Here is a 17,734-nt window from a genome sequence, read left to right as displayed (position 1 = left end):
AGTGATTAACCGGATCAACAAATCAATGAATAATAGAAGAAACATAAACACTGTAAAGTGAAATGACTGTAATCTAATATCTCATAGTCCAGAACTTCCGTCAGTCTGGCACAATGGATGCATTCATGTCAGGAAATATCAATTTCAAAAGCAAAATAGGGAACATTTAAAAGGGTGCATGAAAACCTCACATGAACATGGGTAGAGCATGTAATCTCCTTGCAGATGTTGTTCTGGATAGACTCAGACCCAATCACTCAGTGCTGCACAGTAGCATTGCAAACTGAATAATTTACCCTCCCTGCTGAGAAATTGTCCTTTCCCTGCTGAACTAGTCATTTAATATAGAGCCAACACGGTGGCGCAAATGAACAGTTCTCCTGAAATGTAGAGCTTCCCTTTTCCACTGCTTAACCAATGTCCATCCTGTACTGAGCGAAGGTGTTATAATGTAAATCCATCATGCTGTCACAAACTGTCTGAAGTATTCAGCTACTGTTTTTATACTGTTGATCCATTATTATCTGTGGTCTTTCCCCTATTGATCTGTGGTACTTGCTTTGCTGATCTGTGGTCCTTTCCATGCTGATGTGTGGTCATTCCCCTGCTGATGTGTGGTCATTCCCCTGCTGATGTGTGGGCATTCCCCTACTGAACCATGGTCCTTTCCCTGCTATGTGGTCATTCCCTTGCTAAGCCAAGGTCCTTCCTCTACTTATCTATGGTTCTTCCCCCACTGATCTGTGGTTTCTTCCCTGCCGATCCATGGTCCTTCCCCTGCTGAGCCATGCTCCTTCCCCTACTGATCTGTGGTTCTTCCCCTGCTAATTCCTGGTCCTTTCCATACTGAACCACAGTCCTTCCTCTACTGAGCCACAATCCTTCCCCTACTGATCCATGCTTCTTTCCCCACAGATCTGTGGTCCTTTCTATGCTGATGTGTGGTCATTCTCCTGCTGAGCCATGGTCCTTCCCCATCATGGTTCTTCCCCTACTGATCTGTGGTTCTTTCCCTGCTGATCGGTGGTCCTTTCCCTACTGAGTTATGGTCCTTCCCTTACTGATCTGTGGTTCTTCCTCTGTTGATCTGTGGTCTTTCCCTTGCTAATCCATGGTCCTTCCCCTTCTATTCTGTGGTTTTTCCCCAACTAATCTGTGGTCCTTTCTTTGCTGAGCTGTGGTTCTTCCCTTGCTGACCAGTGGTCCTTCCCCTACTGATCCGTGGTTCTTCCCCTGCTGATCTGTGGTCATTCCCCTGCTGGTCCATGGGCCTTCCCCTACTGAGTCATGGTCCTTCCCTTACTGATCTGTGGTTCTTCCCCTGTTGATCTGTGGTTATTCCCCTACTGAGCCATGGTGCTTCCACTACTGATCTGTGGTCCTTTCTTCCTACTAATCCATGGCCCTTCCCTTGCTGACCACTGGTCCTTCCCCTACTGATCCATGGTCCTTCCCTTGCTGAGTTGTGGGTCTTCCCTTGCTGAGCTGTTGTCCTTTCCCTGCTGATTTCTAGTCCTCCCCTGCCTGAAATATGGTCCTTTCCCTGCTGATCGTGGTCCTTCCTCTGCTAAGTCATAGTCTTATTGGGCTGCCTAAAATGGTTGCTGTCGTTCTCATTATGAGGCCACAGTTCTGAAACGTTGAGCTACTGTTTCCTACTGGGAGTATACACCATCCTGTCCTGCTGATCTCCTGTTCTCCCTAGCCAAACCACAGTTTTCCTAGTAGACCCATTCTCCTCTGCTTATTCAGTTTCCTCCCCTGCTGATCTAGTGTATCTTTCCCGGTTGATTGACTTTCCACCCCGCGAACCTTGTGTTTCCTTCTGCTGAGCATCTACTTCCTCTGTGCTGAACCGTCCTTCTTCCCCTACAGAACTATGTCGATTGCACTGAGGTCTCTGCTTAGGCCAGTGTTTGGCTGTAGCCACCACATATTGTGGGGACATGTAATCGCTACAGCCAGTTGAACAGAGACCAGCAGGGAGTCGTGGATGAAGGAGCAGCAGGGAGCAGGGAGCCATGGGTGAAGGAACCGCAGGGAGCCGTGGATGAAAGTGCAGCAGGGAGCCATGGGTGAAGGTGCAGCAGGGAGCCCTAGATGAAGGAGCAGCAAGGAATTGGTTTGCTGAACATTAGTTCTTTTTATTTTATAGAATTATCAGCTGTTTGCAGAAAATGTAAAATATCGGAAGGAGGGGTGGAGCCGCTGCCTCCACCTGTAACATTACATTGAACTGCTTTACCTAAGATTCAGAATTTTCTCACTAACTAGCTGTGAGGAAGAGCTGGGAATGAGAGGAAGGTGAAACGTGAGTGACCAGATGACAGCCAATGATACCTGTGAGACAGCTACTTCCTATCATAGAGAAGGAAAGTAGAGATAAGGACACAGACTGCCCACCATTCCAGGGCACACAAGGAGTCCATAGGCTGCTGACCATGAGTGCAGTTAGACCTCTTGATTCCATGAAATACCCTGGAAGTCTTTCATATATCGAGTTGTGATGCCTTGTTACGACAAGCTATGACAGTCAGATCAGTGGTGGTCAAGTATCTGGGAACTTCAAGAATAGGTGATAAATGTGGCTGGTGGTGAAACCCCTATAAAGCTCATCTAACATTCTGCCTCTTTTGTTTTAGTACGAAGCATGCATTTGGACATTATTCAGATTGCCCGCCCATGAGGAGCAGATGCAGCAATGATGGCCATTCTTGATAAAAAGGATAAATAATTGTTCACTCCAGCATCTTGCTGTCTTCACTTGTGCTTTGTATCATCTTGTGTTGTTCTAATTATGTTTTTTTTGCTGGTTTAAGAGTCTCTTTATAGATATTATTTGTATTGTTTAGATGTATATAAAGTGGTGTCTTGGGATCCTGCTCTCCAAAAACGGTCACCTCTACCAGCCAGAGGTCCATGACTTATATCTGTGGATATAGTACAATATTAGATAAGCTTTATAGGGGTTTCACTGCCAGTTTATGGTTGTAAGAACTCTAAGATACCGGATAGATCTGCAGCTATTCTGCTATGACCATGCGATAATATTAATACGGTAATTTATCGACCAGTCTCTATTTCCTTATTACAATATTATTTAAGACAACTATTGGAGTATGTATCAGCGTGATGCAGGTTAAGACTTTGGAAAGAGAATTCTAAGTACCTTTTCCAGCTACTGATGATCACCAGCAGGTGGCGCCTACAGCCTGCAACATGAGGCGACAATTATAATGCACCAACTGCAGAATGTTCTCTGGACATTGATTTATTTACATCTTTCTTGCGGTTAATGTGACCCGTACAAGTGCCCATTATCCCTGTAAGTGATCATTTACATTCAGCACATTGAAGTACACTGAGGTCAGAACCATTGACACAGATGTGGCGGAAGGGAAGAATTATCTACGACCAACCAGAAAATACCAGGGATTTGTCTCTTCTAATACAATGTCATCTTCAGGATCAAATTCTTAAGCTTTAGCTATTATAAAAGAGTATCTATCTAAATACAACCCTAATTCCCAAAAAGTTGAGACGTTATATAAAATGTGAAAAATGCAATAAAAAAAATGCAATGATTTGGAAATATAATGATATTTTATTCACAACAGAACATAGAACATATCGAAAGGTGAAAGGGAGATATTTCTTCACTTTATTAAAAAAATTAAGGCATTTAGAAATTAATGGCAGCAACACATCTCACAAAAGTTGGACCAGGGCCATGTCTACACTGTCTATCTATCTCATATCTATCTATCTATCTATCTATCTATCTATCTATCTATCTATCTATCTATCTATCTCCTATCTATCTATCTGCATGAAAAATAATAATAAAATGGACAGGTTGCTGGGTGCCCATGGCAAACAAACCCGGGTTTTATGAGAATTAAGTACTGTGATACACAGACCCTGTTTTTTTTTATAGTTAGGGACTCTATAGTGACGGGGTCTGCTCCACTGGATTGGCGCATAGCCAATATGGTGCCAATATTCAAAAAGGGGTCAAAAAGTGATTCTGGAAACTACAGGCCAGTAAGTCTTATTTCTATTGTGGGCAAAATGTTTGAAGGGTTTCTAAGAGATGCCATCCTGGAGGACTCAAGGAAAATAGCTGTATAACTCCTTGTTAGCACAGGTTTAGGAGAGATCACTCGGGTCAAACCAACCCGATCAGCTTCTCCGAGGAGGTAAGTTCTAGATTGGACTGTTGAGTCACTGGATCTTGTGTATCTGGACTTTTCCAAAGTGTTTGATACTGTGCTGCATAAAAGGTTGGTATATAAAATGAGAATGCTTGGTCTAGGCGAGAATGTATGTAAGTGGGTGAGTAACTGGTCAGTGATAGAGGGTGGTTATAAATGGTACATACTCTGATTGGGTCACTGTTACTAGTGGGGTACCACAGGGGGGCAGTGTTGGAGGGGTCACCATTACTAGTGGAGATCCAAAGGGGGCAGTATTGGAGGGGGTCACTGTTACTAGTGGATTACCACAGAGGAAAGTATTAGAGGGGGCAAGTAGTGGGGCAGGTGCTGCCAAGGCAAGTAAGATCATTGGGTGCATCAAAATAGATCTAGGGGCACATGACAAGAACATTATTCTTCCTCATTAAAAATCCCTGGTCAGACCACACATGTAATATTGTGGACAATTTTGGGCACCAGAACTCAAGAAAGACATATCAGAGCTTGAGCGGGTACAAAGGCGGCAACTAAAGATAAAATAAACAGAACGGGCGGACTACAATATCCAGAGAGGCTATCAAGATTGTGTTTAATTGATTTAGAAAAAAGACAGCACAGGATCTATTTTTACCCAGGCCTGTAACAAGGTGACGCTCTAACAACTATGTATAAATATATCAGTGTGCAATACAGAGATCTCTCCCATCATCTATTTATACCCAGGACAGTAACACGGGGACGCTCTAATAACTATGTATAACTATATCAGGGGACCATACAGAGATCTCTCTCATCATCTATTATACCGAGGACTGTAACAAGGGGGCGCTCCAATAACTATGTATAAATATATCAGGGGACAATACAGAAATCTCTCCCATCATCTATTTATACCCAGGACTGTAACACGGGGGCACTCTAAAAACTATGTATAATATATCAGGGGTCAATACAGAGATCTCTCCCATCATCTATTTATACCCAGGACAGTAACAAGGGGCGACCTAATAACTATGTATAGATATATCAAGGGACAATACAGAGATCTCTCCCATCATCTATTTATACCCAGGAATGTAACACGGGGGCACTCTAATAACTATATATAATAAATCAGGGGACAATACAGAGATTTCTCCCATCATCTATTTATACCCAGGAATGTAACACGGGGGCACTCTAATAACTATGTATAATATATCAGGGGACAATACAGAGATCTCTCCCATCATCTATTTATACCCAGGACTGTAACACGGGGGCGCTCTAATAACTATGTATAGATATATTGGGGGAAAATACAAAAATCTCCCATCATCTATTTATACCCAGGACTGTAACACGGGGGCACTCTAATAACTATATATAATAAATCAGGGGACAATACAGAGATCTCTCCCATCATCTATTTATACCCAGGAATGTAACACGGGGGCACTCTAATAACTATGTATAATATATCAGGGGTCAATACAGAGATCTCTCCCATCATCTATTTATACCCAGGACAGTAACAAGGGGCGACCTAATAACTATGTATAGATATATCAGGGGACAATACAGAGATCTCTCCCATCATCTATTTATACCCAGGAATGTAACACGGGGGCACTCTAATAACTATATATAATAAATCAGGGGACAATACAGAGATTTCTCCCATCATCTATTTATACCCAGGAATGTAACACGGGGGCACTCTAATAACTATGTATAATATATCAGAGGACAATACAGAGATCTCTCCCATCATCTATTTATACCCAGGACTGTAACACGGGGGCGCTCTAATAACTATGTATAGATATATTGGGGGACAATACAAGGATCTCTCCTATCGTCTATTTATACCCCCGACTGTAACAAGGGGGCGCTCTAATAACTATATATAAATACATCAGGGCCAGTACAGAGATCTCTCCCAGGATCTATTTATACCCAGTACTGTAACAAGGGGGCGCTCTAATAACTTTGTATAAATATATCAGAGGACAATACAGAGATCTCTCCCAGGATCTATTTATACCCAGTACTGTAACAAGGGGGCGCTCTAATAACTATGTGTAAATATAGCAGGGGACAATGCAGAGATGTCACCCATCATCTATTTATACCCAGGACTGTAACAAGGGGGCGCTCTTATAACTATGTATAGAAATATCAGGGGACAATACAAAGATCTCTCCCATCATCTATTTATACCCTGGACTGTGACTGTAACAAGAGTTTAGAGGCAAGAATGTTTCTACATCAACATAAAATGGAGTTCTTTACTGTAAGGGCAGTGAGACTGTGGAACTCTCTGCCTGAGGACTTGGTGATGGCGAACTGACTAAAAGAGTACAACAGGGGCCTGGATGCCTTTCTTGAGCGATCCAATACTACATGTTATATCACTGATTACTTCAGTAGAGTCGGTGATTCAGAGATTATTCTGATTGCCAGATTAGAGTCAGGAAGACATTTTTTCCCCTTAAATGAAGAAAATTGACTTCTATCTCATTGTTTTTTTTTGCCTCTCTCTGGATCAACATTGGGAGGGGGGGCAGGGGGATTAATATGCTAAACTAAATGAACATAAGTCTTTTTAGTTTAGCTATCTATCTATTTAAGATTTTTTGGGACACTTGGTAGCATTATCACTATCTAATGAAAGGGCATCCATGGATATGTCATCAATACCAGGATGTCAATTCAATCACAGGAAGATCCGCATTTACTGCTTTTCATCTATATGATGTCCATGTGGCCTGACAGGACAAATAGACAGGGGTTGGACCCTATTGACAATTGCGCCCCTTGTGGTCTCTTTATCCTCCAGCAGTCTTTTCATTGTAGGGTAAAATTGTTGGGTAAAATTGCTGACATTTCCAGATTCCCCCAGTGGAACTGAGCGGTGCCGATGTGCCCTCAGTAATGGCGCTCCTGTTCATGGGATGGCATCGAGTGGCTGCTGAATGTCATTATATGTGTTACACGAGTGCAGTGGAATTCTGGTCCCTGAAGTATTTTATCCTAATTTATCACTTGTTGCTTCTGAGTGAACGCAATGCTGCTGTTAGCCAGCAGTTGGCGCTTCAGTCATATAAAGCATGGAGCCTGATAATGGAAGAGTCATGACTAGAGTTGAGCAATTATTGAAATAATTGGGTTGGGAGTGATCCAAAAATAATTGTGAATCAGGACTCCGACTTCCATTAAAATAAATAGGAGTAAAAATCGGGTTCTCTAATTTGGCCTCCAAAATATCTATTGAACAACAGGGGAGGCGGTGGTTGTTCTTCCATTAGTTAGCACTGCTGCCTTGCAGAGGTGGGATCCCAGCTTCAAATCCCTATCAAGGTCAGATTTATACCAAGAACTCCAGTACTGCTGGGCAGCAGTGCTAAACCAACATGCCTGCCCTGTTTGCTCAAAGCAGAGAGACAATATTTTGGCGATTTTTGCTAACAGATGATTTTATCAGCCGGCCGAACACAACAAGCAACACTAGTCATGACTGTGATCTACAGAGGTCTGGTCTCTGGGAAGAACAAATGGGCTGCAGAGCGTGCCCCTCACTACAGTGCCATCCATTTCCATGTGGTTGTGTCTGGTACTGCAGCTCAGCCCCATTAAAGAGGGCTGCAGTGCCAGAAATAGTCATCTGACCAGATGGGGCAATGTCCCAGCCTCACCGCAGGGTACTGCATGCAGAAAATAGGAAACCTGAAGTCCATAAAAACGGTCTTTGGTTTTGGTGGGTAACAGAACTGCAAACTCTGCAGCAGACGGAATAACTACTAGCCTTCTAGCCTAACACAATTGAGGTGGTGGTGGTGGTGGGTATTGGCTCTGGGTTCACTTACTCAAACGCCTCTACTTGGCGTTTCTGTTTGTCCCTCTGTCTCCTTCTACTAGTCTACAGGCGCAAGTCACTAACTGCTCCGGACTCGCACTGTTAACTAGTATGGCCCACAAAGCAGAGCCCTAAACGCTATAAGCATAAATTACGAAATGAAACCACACTGATGTTGGACTCCTTTTTAGCCCATTTTCCTCTATACCTAAATTATATTTCTCCAGAGTTCACTTCATCCGGGACCCCCTGCTGCTTCAGTATGTGTACAGAGGGAGCAAGTTCCACCGATTTTAGTTTTTGCCCCATTCACAAAACAGTAAACGGTAGTGCATGGCACAGAAGATGCACTAATGCCTTGTGGCACCAGAATCCTGAGCTCAAAACCTCAGCTGTGCAAAATCTTCGTGACTTTTCCTTTTTTTAAGTTTTTCATTTTTGTTCTGCAATTCAATGCCGGCTTCCAATGGACATGCAGTATACATGTGCTTGATAGGGAGGATAGATTGTACAGCCTATCGGGGACAATGACTAATGGGGGTGAATATATTCTGTGTGCAGCCCTATTATATAAGTAACAGGAAATAATGGCTATAATGGATATAAAGACAGTTGTAACCATACCTTTTTTTCCTGCACAGCCACTCTACGGGCCTGAAATTGCCATTCTTGCGCTGTGTGCGCACAATATGCAATTTTTTTGTAAGTAGCCTGAAGAGCACTTTAGTTTCAGGCTGGTCCCGGCTTTTTCCCCTTCATGGTCTTAATACATGCACCTTGACTCTTGATTGACATCTCCAGTTTGCATTAGAGACGCTGTGCATTTCCAACACGGTGGTTGCGCTACACTAACTGCTCATGCGCGTGACTTCAGTGAGGTGACTGGACCCAGTTGGGCGAGTCACTGTGCATGTGTCAGTCCTGGAGACTTGTAGCATGTGCAGTGTAAAAATATGACTTCAGCTGGAGATGTCAATCAAGAGCCAAGGGTAATATTTTGAGGCAATGGAGGGCAGAGCCTAGATCAGTCCTGCAATTGAAATGCCCATTGAACCAACAGCAATTTCAGGACTGTGGAGTAGCTGTGCCAGGAAAAATGGTATGCTACACTAGTCTGTAAATTCTCCTTCAGTTTGCTTTATGATGGTGATTTTCAGTGACAGACTCCCTATAAATATGCCACAAAATGGGCGTTTCTAGGAGGTTTTATGGTGGTTTCTGGGTGTGTCAGGACGGAGTACAACATCCCACGAATAGTAACTGACAATTGAAGTCACTGAAGCAGTAGGGTTTAATTCTTATGTAATTCACCAATGAACCTAAAATATAACTTTTATTAATAAATAAAATAAGCCTAAGGAGGCCACAAAATACTAGGAAAAACAACATACAAAAATATCAGGAGTAGAGACCAGTCTCTATATAAAGTGCTGGACTATCTACTCCTTCTAGTCTGAGGGTGTATTGCCAATCTTGTCCAACCAATGATATCATATGTAATTCCATATATTTCTGATCATTAGACATAAATAAATTACATGTATTTTACCTATAGTGCTTGCCTCCTAGAATCAGAAGCACAAGCATTACCTTAACTAAATTAAGTTCATAGAATAAAATGGATAGAGTAAAACAAAAAAGATGTAAACCGTCAGCCCCGATGGTGGACTGACAGCATGTAAATTGAGCCTCAGATAGGGATGTGCATAAGCTGGTTTAAATAGCCCCTTAGTCAGCGCCCCTAATCAAGGCACTTGAATGCAAGGTCCAATCACCATATCCCACCGGGAGGGGAGGATCCCCAAGACCACGTGATCGACGCGTCACAAACCAGCTCGCACATGCACAGAGGCACCAGCGGGAAACAAGACGATAAAGGGAGGAGATTCCCCAAGGCTGTGCCATGTTATCAGCCCCCACAGAGAGGCTGATGGATTGACAAGGCACTCCGGCATGAACGTAACGAAAATGGAAAGCACATTGCACAATTGAGCCCATGCATGCACTCTAACATACTGCGAGCCTGGGGAAACCAGGCAAGGATGTGACCAGTCAAAATGCCTCCCTAGCGGGCAAGATAAACATACTCTGATCCAATTGATAATAACCAACCTCAAACATGCATCGTGAAGAGGATAAAATCCACCACAAACCACAAAACAGCAATCATTAAACACTTCTCATCGGATGTCATATAAAGGGAGCAAACAATAAAATCTCATAAAGTTTCTCGGATGGCTAGAATCCAGACGGTAAATCCATGATGTTTCTTTGCACAATAGTTTATCATTGATCTACCCTCTCCCACCGTTTAAACGTATAAGTTCTATGTCTTGGAATTTCAATAAATTGACATTATATGGCATGCCAAGGATGTTTCCTCACCTCGTCTGATGTTACCTATGTGTGCGAGAATCCTACATCTAATCTCTTGAATTGTCTTCCCTACATAATTCAGTGGAGAAGGACATGTAACGAGATATACGAGATGCCTAGATTATTGTAACTGACATTTGTATGTATTGGCTCAGCTAAACTTTCAGAGAGTATGCTGATGTAATAAGTAAAGCCGAGTTACACTTAATAAACGCATCAATGGAAAGAAGACATAAGACACAGACACTTTGGTGTTTTAATAATTTATGACAAGAGCAGCATTTTCTATCTTTACACTTTTCTCTTACACTTTTCTTTTCTGTCTCATAGTTTTTTTTGCCTTCTTCTAGATCAACTAGGGGGTGGGGGTGGAAATAGGCTGAACTAGATGGACATTGTCTTCTTTCAGTCTAACATACTATGCTACTTGTGTTTTTGGTATTAGAGTGCCACCATGTGAGTAGATGAGCACTGGGCAGGCTCTGCGGATGCAGGACTTGGTCAGACTGGCTTCTTCTCTAGCGCCCTCCTGGTCAGTACAGGAAACTAAGGCCAATCATGCGAATATAGAGGGAGTTGGGAGGAGCTGTTGGCACCATCTAACCCTTTCTGCAAAACTCTAAAAAGTTCATCCTTGGGACATTTACTGCATAAAGTTTAGTAGCAAACGGGCTTCTATATACAAAAAAGACATGACTGCAGGGGGTCTTTAACTGTGAGTTCAGTGCCACCCAACTGACAAGTGCCACCTAATAGAGGGGTATGACTTTCTCTTAGCAGATGTTTTATTAAATCCATAGCAGGGGCGTAACTATAGAGGATGCAGGGGATGCGGTTGCACCCAGACTCAGGAGCCTTGGGGGGCCCATTAGGCTCAGTACTATGAATAAAGCATTATAGTTGGGGGCCCCGTTCCAGGTTTTGCATTGGGGCCCAGGAGCTTCAAGTTACGCCTCTGATCCATAGACAACTGCGGCAGATACAAAGGGTCCGAACATTTAGCTTCACGTGTCCTTCATGAACTTCACTATTTGATTTTGATGCGTTGAAAGTCCCGAAGGAATCAGTGTCTCCAGGATCTCATGGTGTAATAATAATCTTTATTTTAATAGCGCCAACATGTTCCTCAGCGCTTAAGAAATCAGGGGAAACATGTAGAACATTCTAGATCTTCTCCATCCTCCTTCAGCAACGTCTGCTTTGTCTACGGCGCATAGCAATCTGGAATGTAAGCAGTTGAAAGTGTAAGAAGGAGGCCGTCAACGCTGAGTGACCCTCACAACAAAATGGTTCAAGTAGAGAAGACAAAAAGGTGGAACGTCTCTTCAAAGACACAAAGCATTACACATATTTTACAGAGGATCTTAAGGTAAAATCATAAAAGCTGGACTACAAAAAAATTTGAAGGCCAATGAAAAGACCTTATAACGCGTAAAGGGGCATCAGTGGTAAGTAATGTTATTCTGTTACAATGCTTCCCCGAAAATAAGAGGCTCACAGGGCATCCTGCTGATGGAACCACCAGTGATCAGCTCTGATCTGTGGGGGAACCTGGCAGTAAGTGTTTAATTCCCCTGCAGCACCCCCACAGGAGGCATAAAGAACTACATGGTACCCATTTACATCATTATTATGTCCATAAAATACACAAACATCCAAGGGCCCCCACAGACTTTCATTTATGCTAGACATAGCTGTGGCTAATTAATTAAAAGGGTTTACCAGGATTTCAAGAAAATAGCTGTTGTCCATGCAGCCTGTGAAAATCCCATTCAAAGAAAAGTGAATGCATCTTGGGATTGGAGGGGAAGTAGCTGGGGCTGGGAGAGCAGGGGGTGGAGACTAACACTACACTGTCTGTTCCCGCCACACTTTATCATGTGGTCTAACAGGAACACACACTGCGGCATTAGGCTTTGCCCTCTCCAGTCCAGAGAGATGCATTTACCTGTCCTAAGATAGGATTCTCATAGGCTGCATGGACAGCAGCCCTGTTGTTGAATTCTTGGACAACCCCCTTAAATCAGAATTCCCTAATAAGGTATTTGAAAATACAATCCCTTCAAGTAGATGTTCTTAAGACACTGAATATTAGCGGGTCCAATCTAGCAGGTAGAAGCAGATGTATGGGCATACCAGCAAAGTGAAGAGGACCTAAGAGGTGATGGGCAGGAAGAAGGGGCCCTCCAGCTTCCCCAGCAAACATAGTTCTTCTATTTTGCCCTCACAGCCTTTTTTTTGTTACACCCCTGAAATCACTGTTCACCCTGGGAAACCCAGCTCTTTGGAAAATGAGGACCCCTCCGTGACTAGTGGTGACTTTATATAGCCGAGAATAGGTGGAAGGGTGACTGCCTTGGCTTTCTCCATAACTCCCATAGATTTCAGTGGGCAAAATAATGTGCACGCGAGACCAACTTTCTGACAGTGTACATGGTGGCCATAGGGGCTCAGATGGGGTCCAAGTTCTAGAGGTGGGATTAAGGTCCATAACAAATCCTTTCCCAGAATCATCCACAAACCTTAAACTGGCTCTGGGCGGGAGGTTGTAAATAATGGAGTGTAGAATACTAAGAGGTCAAGGACAGAGGACAGAACAGTACTGATGGTGGACAGTGGAATGTGCTGCTCCAGTTGTGGTTTACTGTTGTGTCCCACTGTGGTTTGTTAGAAGCCCGGTCATGGACAGATTTGCATAATTTGGTGTTTGATATTTTATTTGTTTATTTATTTTTAAGGACATTAAAAAACCCTCAAAAACATTTTCTTTCTAGCAACAAATTCTGTAACTTACCATAAGAGCGAAGGCAAGAAACAGCAGGACCAACACCGAGCCCACAAGGGCCAAACACACTATTCCCCATGTTGGAACACCATCTACAATTATAAGGAGGGAAAGACAAACACATTATATCGGGTAATGATTTAGGGAAGAGTCTTATTGGGAAGAGTTTGTAGAGAAGAGACTTGCAGGGAAGAGTCTTGTAGAGAAGAGTGCTACAGGGAGGAAACCGTTAGGGAAGGGTCCTATAAAGACGAGATTTTTAGGGAAGAGTCATATAGAGAAGAGACTTATAAGGGAGAGTCTTGTAGGGAAGAGTCTTATATAAAAGAGATTTCTAGGGAGTAGTCTTGTAGGAAAAATTCTATAGAAGAGACTTAGGCTTCCTACATACGGTCGAGTGCGATATCAGGACATGGAACTCAGCACAGTATCATGCCCGTGAGCGTTCAATGTACCTGCTGATGCAAGGCGTTTCTATGTCAAAAATGCCTCCCATCACTTCAGTACAGTTGCTATCCTCCAGCGTGGATTTCGAGTGTTTCCAATTGTTTTCAATGGGAAACCGAACGTCACACTCGCGTGCACATCGCAAGCCATGCAATGTGTTTTACTGTCCCATTGAAAACAATGGCCGAAGCATTCTGAGGAACTAAAAAAAAAATAGGACATGTTGCGATTTTTTTCCCGGCCCACATCACTCATGTGTATGAGGTCATATTTGTGCGATATTTATGTGACTCACAATGCACAAATCTTGCACGATTTTCTCGTGAAAGCGGCTTAATAGGGAAGACACATGTAGGGAATGGTCTTATAGGGAAGAGAATTTTAGGGTAGAGATTTTTCGGGAAGAGTCTTATAAGAAATAGTCTTGTAGGGAAGAGTCTTATAGGGAACAGACTTGTAGGAAGAGTTTTGTAGGGAAGAGTCTTATAGGGAACAGACTTGTAGGAAGAGTTTTGTAGAGAAGAGTCTTATAGGGAACAGACTTGTAGGAAGAGTCTTGTAGGGAAGAGTCTTATAGGGAACAGACTTGTAGAAAGAGTCTTGTAGGGAAGAGTCCTATAGGGAACAGACTTGTAGGAAGAGTTTTGTAGGGAAGAGTCTTATAGGGAACAGACTTGTGGGAAGAGTCTTGTAGGGAAGAGTCTTATAGGGAACAGACTTGTAGGAAAGGTCTTGTGGGGAAGAGTCTTATAGCGAACAGACTTGTAGGAAGAGTCTTGTAGGGAAGAGTCTTACAGAGAAGAATCTTAGGTAAAAAACTTGTTGGGAAGAGTCCTATACAGAAGAGATTTTTAGGCAAGATTCTTATACGGAAGAATCTTATAATGAAAATACTTGCAAGGAGGAGGATTAGGGAAGAGTGTTATAGGGGAGAGCCTTGTATGAAAGAGTTTTATACGTCAGAGACTTATAGGGAAGAGTCTTATAGGGAAGAGGCTTGCAGGAAAGAGTTTTGTAGGGAAGAGACTTGTAGGAAATTTTTATAGGGAAGGGTCTTGTAGTGTTGAGACTTGTAAGAAAGAGTTTTGTATAGAATAGTCTTGTAAGGAAGAGTTATAGAGCAGTCTTTTAGGGAAGACATTTACAGGGAAGAAAACTATATGAAAGAGCCTCGCATGAAAGAGTCTAAAATACCACACCCAAGCCACTGGACTGCCAGAACCAAAATCTGTAGATGCGTTTTTTTCCCCTGATGTATTGTGGGTAATGTGTATAATTTATTGCTATTTGTGCCTTTAATACACTACGATCCATGTGATACCCTAGTACTGCCGATATTTGGTGTAACACATGGGTTATTGGGAGTGGGCTATAACTTGGGCTGGTAAAGATCATTGGTCCCAAAGTTGCTGAACCTCAACCAATGTGGTTATGTCATATCTGACTGACTTGTAATGGACGTCTCTTCAGATGCCCTATAACTGAAGATTTTGGTGGTTCTTTTTTATATGAATGTGTGCAGTTCGGTGGGTTTCTTGATAACAAGTGTGACATCCCTTGGAGAATACACCCTTCTACGTCATATTGATGGCAGCGCAGTGGCTCCTTTATGTGCCCTCTGTAGCATGGTTTGCTTTATGTTCAAGGATAGAAGGATTTTGTATACTTACAATAGGAGTAACCAAGAGCTCCTGCAATGCAGAGAGAAGGAGATATTAATCACAGTATACAGTCATACGGGAAGAATAATGAATGTAACATCTAAGAATGCTGGAATGTGGTGGCAATTTGTGTGATAAGAACATAAAACCGGATAATCTTGGTGCTTCCGGATGGTGATGTGTTCAGCAATTAGATGCATTTAATAACACAAATCTTTGACTATGCATATGTGATGTCCATGGCAGCTCTCTAGGGCCAATAGGTGCAGATACTCAACACAAGACTGCGGCCTTCTCTGCTGCTAAAAGAATTAGCAGTAATAACCCTTATTGTCTAGGGTGTGAATGGGGGTAGTGTTTATCTCCCTGATGGTCTAGGGTAGTAGGGACCTTGCCTTTTTATCCAGCAGGTCACGCAGCTGCCCGCTCAGGATCGTATTCAGCTTTCTATGCTGTTCTGCACTATTTTCTAGAATTTAGCACCCGTACTAAGGCCTCTATGGTAGGAAGACCGTCTTAGGTATGTTCTACCAGCTAATTATGGAGGTGGGCTACAAGGTGAGTGCCACTGGGGGCCTTTGACCTCTGCCTATCTGGGACTAAATGTGCTCATATGATCAGGGGCTTGCCCTAAGGAAGGAGCCATATCCACTTATCAACATGGCATTGCTCAACTATACCTTTTTTCCACTCCAAAGCCCTGAAATTGCTGTTTTCTTATGATGTGGGGTATGCAAATTAGCTGTGACAAGTCTGGTGGGCTTTTCCATTGCAAGACTAGTCTGGGTTCTTTCCTCCTCCGTCAGCTCAAAACACACCCCTTGGCTCTTATTGACATCTCCAGTTTGCTTGATCTGGGGATGGCATGCGGTCCACACATTGCACATATGCCACACTTCCCAATGCCCACAGCAGGGGACATGTCTGCCACATGCGCTGTGTATGGAGCGCACAACATCTCTAGCTTAGAGAAGCTAGGGAGTCAATCAAGAACCAAGGGTTGTGTTTTGAGTTGACAGAGAGGGAGAGAGGCCATAGCAGTCCTGCAATGGAAATATGCATGGGACCAGTCCCAATTCACTTGCATAATGTGCACACTACACAAAAACAAAAATTTTGGGGCCATGGCTGTGGTTACTTGTTTGCTTAGGTTTGGTTTATGATGGTTTTCGGTGACCAACTTCCTTTAAACATCCCACCATTGGAGTTTTGCTCTTTGAGGGTAAAGTTTGGCTACCTAGACCTCCTGGCCATGGCATCGCAGGCCTCCACAGCAAATGGGTCAATGCATCTTACTAGTTAAAGAAGCTACAAAATGTCCAGACATAACGAGGATGACACCCTCTGTAATTTCATACAGGAAGCAGATTATTTCACCCAAGCAATCACTATGAAGATTAGAGGAGGACTCCTACTTATAGTATCCAAGGCTAAGCCGTATATCCACATTCCATACATAGCATTAGCATATGCAATTCTGAAGAGGTCAGCCTCACCCTTGGCATAGACCTGAAATATTCTGGATAAGGCAAATATTAAGACATCACACAAGAAGACAAGCTGATGGCTGTGACTAAAAATGTCATAGATTGCAGCAATGTACCCCTTACAGAAGCCATCAGGGAAGGGTCTCTGCAGACCTGGGAAAATGGCATCAGACTGATTATAAACAGGTGGACTCACCATTCTCCCCTACAATGTATAAGATGGAGGGGCTCAAAGAGAGAAATTTTCAGAAAGTCAAAGAATTCTAAAGCATCTCAATCTATGACCTTCTGAGGTCCTCTGCGTTATATACATTAGGGCTACTGATGATAGGAAATATCAGAACCAGCTTCAATCCACCAATAACAGTAAAGAGCTCTGGGTCAGGCAGTTACCTGAACTCTAAGAAACAGAGGCACCCAAAAATATCAACCTCATAAACTTAAGGTAACCCTAAGAAGGCCCCCCATATGAATACAATCCATGCTATTTACTTAAGCTTCAGGACTCACCAGTGAACTGTAGAGAGGCGATCAGCAGGAGCAGCAGGTAGGAAAACATTCTGGAAGAGTTACTTTCACAGTTGGCATCTCTGAATGCTCCTTATATAAGAGCGAGCGTGCCACACCTCCTGCTTACTGTGAACTAGTTCTGTGCCTGAACTTCACCTATTAATGCAGAAATTGCAATCTGACAACCTGCCTACTTGTACAGTCATCAGGCAGCTCATAGCCTCACATTCCAGCAATAAAGCTTTGAAAACTTTATTTGGATTTATAACCCCATCTTACAGTAACACCCAAACGAGCATGACCTCCAACAACTGAGCATGTGACCTCCAAAAACTAAGGACGTGACCTGCACTCACTGAACATGTAACCTCTGAGAACTGAATGTGTGACCACCGAGAATTGAGAGCGTGATCTCCAAGAACTGATAGTGTGAC

The 17,734-nt window shown here is 43.0% G+C and overlaps 1 long non-coding RNA gene across 1 annotated transcript; it reads right to left on the bottom strand.

Annotated features, from left to right (window-relative positions):
- Positions 1-10,652: 10,652 nt before the first annotated feature.
- On the bottom strand, positions 10,653-17,438 carry LOC136580757 (uncharacterized). Its single transcript, XR_010787008.1, has 4 exons — positions 17,301-17,438; positions 15,313-15,333; positions 13,205-13,287; positions 10,653-11,631 (listed from the first exon to the last, which is right to left on the bottom strand). It is a non-coding gene; the product is annotated as an uncharacterized lncRNA (long non-coding RNA).
- Positions 17,439-17,734: the final 296 nt, after the last annotated feature.

Source organism: Eleutherodactylus coqui, chromosome 10 (assembly GCF_035609145.1).
Source record: "Eleutherodactylus coqui strain aEleCoq1 chromosome 10, aEleCoq1.hap1, whole genome shotgun sequence".
Lineage (NCBI taxonomy): Eukaryota > Metazoa > Chordata > Amphibia > Anura > Eleutherodactylidae > Eleutherodactylus > Eleutherodactylus coqui.
The sequence above is the reverse complement of the archived record's forward strand: the minus strand, read 5'-3'. Positions and strand labels throughout refer to the sequence as shown.